The sequence below is a fragment of the Pseudopipra pipra genome, chromosome 11, assembly GCF_036250125.1.
Source record: "Pseudopipra pipra isolate bDixPip1 chromosome 11, bDixPip1.hap1, whole genome shotgun sequence".
NCBI classification, from domain to species: Eukaryota; Metazoa; Chordata; class Aves; order Passeriformes; family Pipridae; genus Pseudopipra; species Pseudopipra pipra.
The window spans coordinates 17,904,690-17,912,350 of record NC_087559.1 but is presented as its reverse complement, the minus strand read 5'-3'; the positions used below and the strand labels follow the sequence as shown (position 1 = coordinate 17,912,350).

Genomic DNA, 7,661 nt, shown 5'->3' with positions numbered 1-7,661 from the left:
TGGCCCCGCCCCCGACCGCCCCCCGGGGGAGGAGTCCCGGGGTGGGAGGGATCAGTGGGAGGAGTTCCCCCCTCTGACCCCTCCCACCCGAGGACCCCACTGCCCTGGAGGGGGTCCCCAGGCCACCCCTCAGGGCGGGGAGTCCCGGGGTGGGAGGGGCCCGACAGGGGGAAAACTCCCCCCTCCCACCCCGGGACCCCCTTCTCCGGAGGGGATCCCCCTGCCCCCCTCCCCTGGCCCCTCCTCCTCCCTCCTCCCTCCTTCCTCCTCCCCCCTCCCCGAGCCCCCCCTGCCCCCGCCCACCTCCCCGAGCCCCCTCCTCCGGAGGGGACCCTCATCCCCTGCCCCCCCCCGCCTCCCCCTCGTCCCCCCCGAGCCCCCTCCTCCGGAGGGGACCCTCATCCCCTGCCCCCCCCGCCACCCCCTCGTCCCCCCGCCCGCGGAGCCCCCCGTGTGATGTCGGGACGGGCCGGAGCCCCGGCGGTGTCGGGCGGTGCTTGTGAACTGCAGGGGGGACCCGCCGAGCGGGCCCGGCCCCGTGGAAAGGGGGATCCAGGGGGGGCGCCGGCTCCGGCACTCGCGGCTTTATTAAAGCGGCGCCCCCAAGCCCGCGGCTGCGGGGACACGGCCCGGGGGACAGGGGGACGGACGGGACGGGCGGGGGGGCAAGGACGGAGAGGGGGTGCGGGCAGGTCGGGCTGTGCAGCGGAGCAGCGAGGGGGGAGCAGGGGCAGGCAGGGGGGGCCGGGGGCAGGAGGGGGGGCCGGGCTGTGCAGGAGGGCAGCGACAGCGGCCGGGGAGAGGCGGCGTGCGGGGAGCGGGTGGAGGGTGGGGAGGAAGGGAGGGGACGAAAAAAAGGGGGAAAAGCAAAAGAAAGACAAAAACAAAAGCAAAGAAAAAGGGCCGCGGCAGCGAGAGGCTCCCACGGCGCTGCTGCCTCCCCGCGCACTGCCCGAGCAAATGGCCGCGGGGGCGAGTTCCGGCGCTTAAATACCCCCGCCCCGACCCGCCCCCTGCCCGTCCCCGCCCCGCGCACCTGGACGGGCCCCGCCTCGCACACCTGTGCGGGCCCCGCTCCGCCCCGGCCCCGCCCCGGCCCCGCCCCGGCCGCGCCGTTTAAAGCCGGCAGAGCCGCGCTCGTCCCGAGTTTGCGGAGGAACCTCGTACCGGGATGCTGCGGGAGCGATCGGCGCGTCGGAAGACCGAGGGTGGCGATGGAGCTCGGCAGGAGGACCGGGACAAGGATCGGGGCCAGGACCGGGACCGCGACCGGAGAAGCGAGGTTGGTTTGGGGCTGGGATGGGGCTCGGCATCCGGACGGGGACCAGGATCGGTGCCGGGCTCATCCCAGCCCGGCCTCGCCGCCTGTGCCCCGGCAACGCGGGCGAGAAGAGCCGCTCCGGGCCGGGCGCTGGGGCCGAGCGCGGCGGGGCCGCTCGGGCCGGGGCTCGGCCGGGGCCCGGTCGGGGGAGAACGGCGGCGCGTTCGTCGTGTAGACGCGGAGCCGGGGCTGGGACCGGCCGGGGAGCGGGGACACGCCGGGCCGGCCCCGGGACCCCCGAGGAGGGGTGCCGCCCGTACCCCCCGCGGGATCGGAGCTTCCCCGCTCGGGCACCCCCGAGGCCACCGCACCCGCTCCCGGGGCGAACATCGCCCGTCTCCCCCTTAAACGCGGCCCCAGGAGGTTCCACCCCCAGGGCCCCCCGGGAACGAGGGCTCTGGGGCCCGCCGGGGCTCCGGCCACGGGCCCGCTCCGGCCGCGGGGAGCTGGGGGCCTGCCGGGGAGGGAAGAACGGCGGCAGCCCTTTCCCCGTTCCTCCCGTGCTCCGGGACCCCGAGCAGAGCTGCTCGTTTGTCCCCGTGTCCCTGTGTCTGTCCTCAGGCGGCCCCAGGAGCTGGCACTGACCGTGCCGCGGGTCGGGCACAGGCTGCTCCCAGCTCTGCCTGCGGAACTTCGGCAATTACCGACAGCAGTTCTTTGCCCTGCCATCCATAAGGTGCGGCTCATCTGACACCAGCCAGGTGAGACCTGAGGCTCTCCTTCCTCTCCCCCGCTTTCTCGGCAACTCGCACCCTCCCGGGGCAAACCCTCTGGTTTTCAAAATCCCGTTGAAACATTTCCTCTTTATTTGCAGACGGGGAAGGCCTTGCCTGGGAGGGAAACGGCTACAGGGGAGGAAACCAAGAAATGCTCCAACCGGATGGTGCTGCGCGAGTCAAAAGAGGGGCAAGACCGCGGGCAAATACAGTCAGGAAATGAGCTTTTATTCAATCTCTGCAGGAGCCCTTCGCAGCCACGGGCCGGAGGGAGCGCGGCCGGCTGGGCTGTGCCCGGCTGGGGACGGGCACCAATTCATCACTGCCCTGCTCAGGGAGGTTTTCCGGCCCCGTCCGGGCTTCACCCGACGGCTGCAAAGGTGCTCGTGCGGCATCCGAGCTCATTTCCAGGGATAAAGGAGCCAAACGAGTCCGGAGGGATCCCTCGCTCCGAGGCAAAGGCGTTTGGTCGAGTGTCGCCGCCTGGTCCCGCCTGCGGGGGAGCGTCTCCTCCAGGTGAGCCTTCGGAACCCAAAATGCCGGGGGGGCTCAGGTCGGGGCCGCTTTTCGGGCCCGGAGTTGGACGGAGCCCTCGGCGGCTCCCGCTTCCCGCCAGGAACGTTCTCGGGGCTCCCTGGGCAGTCCCAGCTGGGCAGGGAACGCGGACCGGGAGGAGGCCGGAGCGACAGACAGCGACCCAGCCCTGCTTGGGCTTCCTATTGCCAGGGGATGGATGAGCTGTGCCCTGGAGCCGTGCCCTACAGCCCCCGTGGGGTGGGCACGGGGAAAGGGCTGCCCGCGGCTCCTCAGCCGGGCGCTGCTCTGGACGGGCCCCCTGAGATGCCTCACCCTGGACACGCCCCAGCGCCAGCCCCAAAGGACCCAAAGAATCCAGCTGGCACTCGGCAGTGTCGGCACGGCGGGGCTGCAGAGCAGCGCGGGCAGCCATTCCCAGGGCCCACCTCCCAGAGCTCCCCCGCGCCCCCCACGTGTGTCCCGCCCGCCCCAAATCCCTGCCCTTCCAGCCGGAGGTGCTCTGAAAGCAGGGCTGTGCATCCCTTTCCTCGGGGAAAAGAATTCCCCGGGGTCGCTCCCGAGGCTCGGAAGGGACAGCGGCTTCCCGGCCCGGAGAGACGTCCTCGCCCGTGCTCAGGGGCTGCCTCGCCCCGGGCCGGGAGCGCGTCCGGCCCCCGCCTTCTCCTGGGCCAACACATCCCCTGGAGCCCGGCCCGGGGCGGAGAATCGGCCGAATTCCAAGGAACTCTCTCAAGTCCCCCCAGCGACACCGGCGGGGCTGGGGGAGGAGGGTTATAAACAGCAAAGTCTGTGGAAAATGAACCTGTCCTTGTCCCGATCCCGCTGAGCAGACCTGGAACCGTGGCTGCTTCCTGGCAAACCTGGCGTTAAAGTGGCAGCTCTGCGGGGGAAGATCCGGGCTCCAGGAGGCACTGGGAGGCTATTGCAGCAGGAATTCCCCATGGAATTGCGGGCTGTAGGTAGAATTCATCCAAACCTGCAATGCTGAGACCGGAACCCAAACCTTGGGCCCCCCGCAGAGAACAATCTTTTTGCTGCCCTGTCGGCCAAAGCCGCTGCCCTGAGAGATCTTGGCAGCCTGAGGGAGGGCATTCTCTGCATCCCAGCAACCTCCATCTCCCTAGGGGACAATCAAAGTCCCAACCAATTCCTTTTGCCTTTCCACAGGGACACTGACCCTTATTTGGTCCTGCTCTTCCACGGTCCATTTTGGGGGATGAGTTTGTGCTGGTTTACGTTCCACGACTCCACCCACAGCTGGAGGTTTGGGGTTGTGCTTCTCTACTCCCAGCAAGTTCCCTAAGGAGCCAGATACTCCAACAATCCCCTCGTTTGACTTTCTAGGTGAATTGTGCACAAGCCAGTCCCCCATTCCCTATCCAGGCTGGGAGTGCTCTTGCCCTTGGTACAGTTGGCTCTGGCTGGGCAGGAACTGAGAGCAGGACACGGGGCAGAGTGGATCAGCTGCCCAGGGAACCTCTAGGAGATGAAGCTACGGGATCCTCATTCCAATCAAGGGAACACATTCTGTCTCTGGCAGAAGCCGGGAGCCAAAGCAGATCCCGCCTGGCCAGGCTGGGGGGCAGCAGTTGGATCCACTCTGGGGGAAACCCCCTGTGCCTGCCAGGAGCTCTGACTCTGTTTGTCCTACCAGCTCCTGACCAGTGTCAGGGCCCCTGGGAGGGATTCAGAATCCAAAGAAACCCCAAATCCTACCGCAGGATTCAATCAAAGGAAGAAAGCCATTATTGTCATAAAAAGCTTAAAAAGCTGTTAAAAATTCTAGGACAGCAATACTGGGATTCCCAGGAAACTTAGTAGTGTCTTGGTTCCATTTCAATGTATCTTTAGTCCCTCAATGAACAGCTTGGAGAACTTCCCCTGGGATTTGGAGGCTGAGCAGGGTTTGCTTTGGATTGCTTGGCACCTCTGGCCCCAGCTGGTGCAAACACAACTTGGGCCAATGTGGTTAAACACACTTTCCCACACAAACAGTTGCTGTATCCTGCAGAAATTACCCCAAGTTTGCAGATAAAACCTTCATCTCTGTCCCTCCTCAGTTATCCCAGGTTTTCCGGGCTGGGAGTTACAAGGAGGCTGTAAATTCAAAGGCAAAAAGAGAAGGTCTGTCAGTAAAAGGCACAAAGAAGGGGACAGGTTTCAAAAAACATTTCTGCAATCCAATGAATACCTCACTGAGTACCTCATTTATCCTTCAAAATATTCATTCTCTGCCCTGGACATTCCCTCAAGTTTTACCCCCAAAGGTTTCCCCTCCTGCCCACCCCTGACTGCCTCAGTGTCCATCAGGAGGTACATCCTCTCTGCTGCAGGTGACCTCACACTGGACCCACTGCATTTTCCTGACCTCTCCACATCTCAGCAACTCACTTCTACCTCAAGATGTTCATTCTCTACCCAGCAGACCACCTCCAGTTTACTCTCAACACTTTCCCCACCTCTCCACCACCCAGGAACTCATTTTCACCTCAGAAGATTCACTCTCTGCCCTGCAGATTCCCACAAGTTTTACCCCCACATTTTCCCTGCAGGTCTGCAAGGTTTACCCCAGTTTACCCCAGGAGGTGAATTCTCTCTCCTCCACATCACCTCTGATTTTACAAACACAAATTTTCCCTCCCTACCCACCACTGACTGCCTCACTGGACCTCAAAAGCCTCATTTTCTCCCCTAGGTGACATCCACACTTACCCTCACAGTTTTCCCTGCTTGCAAACTACTTATTACCTCATTTTTACCTCCAAACATTCATCCTCTGCCACAGAGATGACCTCAAAGTTTCCCCCAAAACCTCCTCACCTGTCCACTACTGTTTGCCCCAGTTTACCCCAGGAGGTGCATTCTCTCTGCTGCACATTACCTCAGGTTTGACAAACAAAGATTTCCCTCCCTGCCCACTGCTGACTGCCTCCCCTTACCCCAAAATATTCATTCTCTCTGTGACAGATTGCCCCACATTTTACTCCCAACATCTGCCTTACTTGTCCACGTCTGACCAGCTCCTTTGTACCTACAGAGGGTCATTCTGCACCCCACACACACCTCAGGCTTATCTCAAACCTCTCCCCACCTGTCTGCCACCCAGTGCCTCATCTTTACCTCAACAGGTTCCTTCTCTTCCCAGCAGATCACCTGAACTTTAACACCCACAATTGTCTGTGTCTCTCACCACTCATCACCTCAGGTTACCTCAGTGTGTTCATTCCCTGCCCTGCAGAGAATGAACCTCCTTTTTAACCCCCAAACTTTCCCCTTCCAGCCCACTCCTGATTACCTCTTCTTGAACACAAAAGAGTCATTCTCTCCCCAGAGTCTTCCCTACTGCACACTCCTGATTACCTCTTTTGGACCTCCAAATATTCATTCTCTGCCCTCCAGATTTGCTCAAGTTTCACCCTCAGAAATTCCTCTGCCTCTCCCCTACTGACTGCCTCACTTTGTTCCAAAATGTTCCTTCTCTCTGCTGCACATTGCCACAGATTTGACCCCCACAATTTTCCCTACAAGTCCACCACTGAGTACCTCATGTTCATCTCTCAATATTCATTCTCTAACATAGAGATTGCCTCAGATATTTCCCTCCCAATTTTCCCTACGAGTCCACAACTGATTACCCCAGTTTACCTCAGGATGTACATTCTCTGCTCCACGTGACCTCAAATTTTACAAACAGAATTTTTCCCTACCTGCCCAACACCGACTGCCTCACTTCACCCCAAGATATTCATTCTCTCTGCTACAGATTGCCCAGATTTTACTCCCAAAATTCTCCTTACCTACCCACACGTAGGGGTAGGTCAGCTCCTCTGTACAAATACATGTTCATTCTCTACCCTGTGAACTAACCCAAGTTTACCCTAAAACACTCCCCAGCTGTCCACCACTGAGTACCTCATTTATCCTTCAAAATATTCACTCTCTGCCCTGGATGTTCCCTCAAGTTTTACCCCCAAAGGTTTCCTTTCCTGCCCACCCCTGACTGCCTCAGTGTCCATCAGGAGGTACATCCTCTCTGCTACAGGTGACCTCAAATTTGACAAACACAAATTTTCCCGACCTGCCCACCACTCACTGCCTCACTTTATCTCTAAATGGTCCTTCTGTCCTCTACAGATGAGATCAACTCTTACCCCCAACATTTCCCTTCCTCTACATCACCCATTTTCTCTTCCTGACACCCCAACTTTCCATTCCATCCCTACACATTCCCTGAGTGTTTCCCTCCCAAGCATCCTTCCCTTCTTCCCTGTTTAAGAACTCACACTCCAGCCCCAGGCTCTCCACTCCCCCCTCAGTGGGACCCCTCCAAAATGCCACCTCCCTCCCCTTTGCAGCACCTCACCTTTTCCTACACAAACAGTTGCTGGGTCCCCTCGAAATTACATTTCTGCAATCTAATGAATAACTCTTTCCAGTTTCCCAGGGAGAAGAACAGGAACTCACAGCCACCAAGGCCTGACAGTCCCCTGCAGCCAGAGCTCAGCACGCAGCCAGAGCTCAGCACACAGCCAGAGAGGCAATTCCAGCATCTAAAAGAAAAAAAAGAAGAAAAAAGTGATTTATTTTGGTTTAAAGTTATTTTAAGTTGTTCCAAGCAAAGCAAGCCTTGCTCTGGTTTCAGTTGGGTGAACAGGGAGCGCTGGGCACAGGGCACGTCATTAATGCCCAGGGGATGGGGCTTTGTGGGGGAGGGAAGAGCAGCTGATGGAGTTGCCCAGTCCAATTCCTGCCCCAGGCCTGACTGGCCCAGGACAAACCCTCTGGCAGGCAGTGGTTTTGTTCCCTCTCATGGTCTGTGCCCAGTGTGTCCCTGTGGGCAGTGCCAGGCTGGGGACAGGCACACGCAGCTGGCAGCACTCTCTGCTCCAAAGACACTTCTGGCCTCCTTGGCAAACTGCCTCTGACACTTGGTTTTCTCCAGCAAAAATTAAGGAATTGCTCATGGCAGTTTGGAGATGAAGTTATCCCAAAGGGAAGGAAAGAACAAATATTCCTGTCAGAGCCCTTGGGATCTGCTGGGCTGAATTGGGAAGGGTCCATTATCTGCAGAGCAAATACAGGACAAC

At 60.0% G+C, this 7,661-nt stretch overlaps 1 long non-coding RNA gene across 1 annotated transcript; it reads left to right on the top strand.

Annotated features, from left to right (window-relative positions):
* The first annotated feature begins 3,587 nt into the window (after positions 1–3,587).
* Positions 3,588–4,391, top strand: LOC135420458 (uncharacterized). The gene is made up of 2 exons (XR_010433524.1): positions 3,588–3,837; positions 3,919–4,391. It is a non-coding gene; the product is annotated as an uncharacterized LOC135420458 (long non-coding RNA).
* Positions 4,392–7,661: the final 3,270 nt, after the last annotated feature.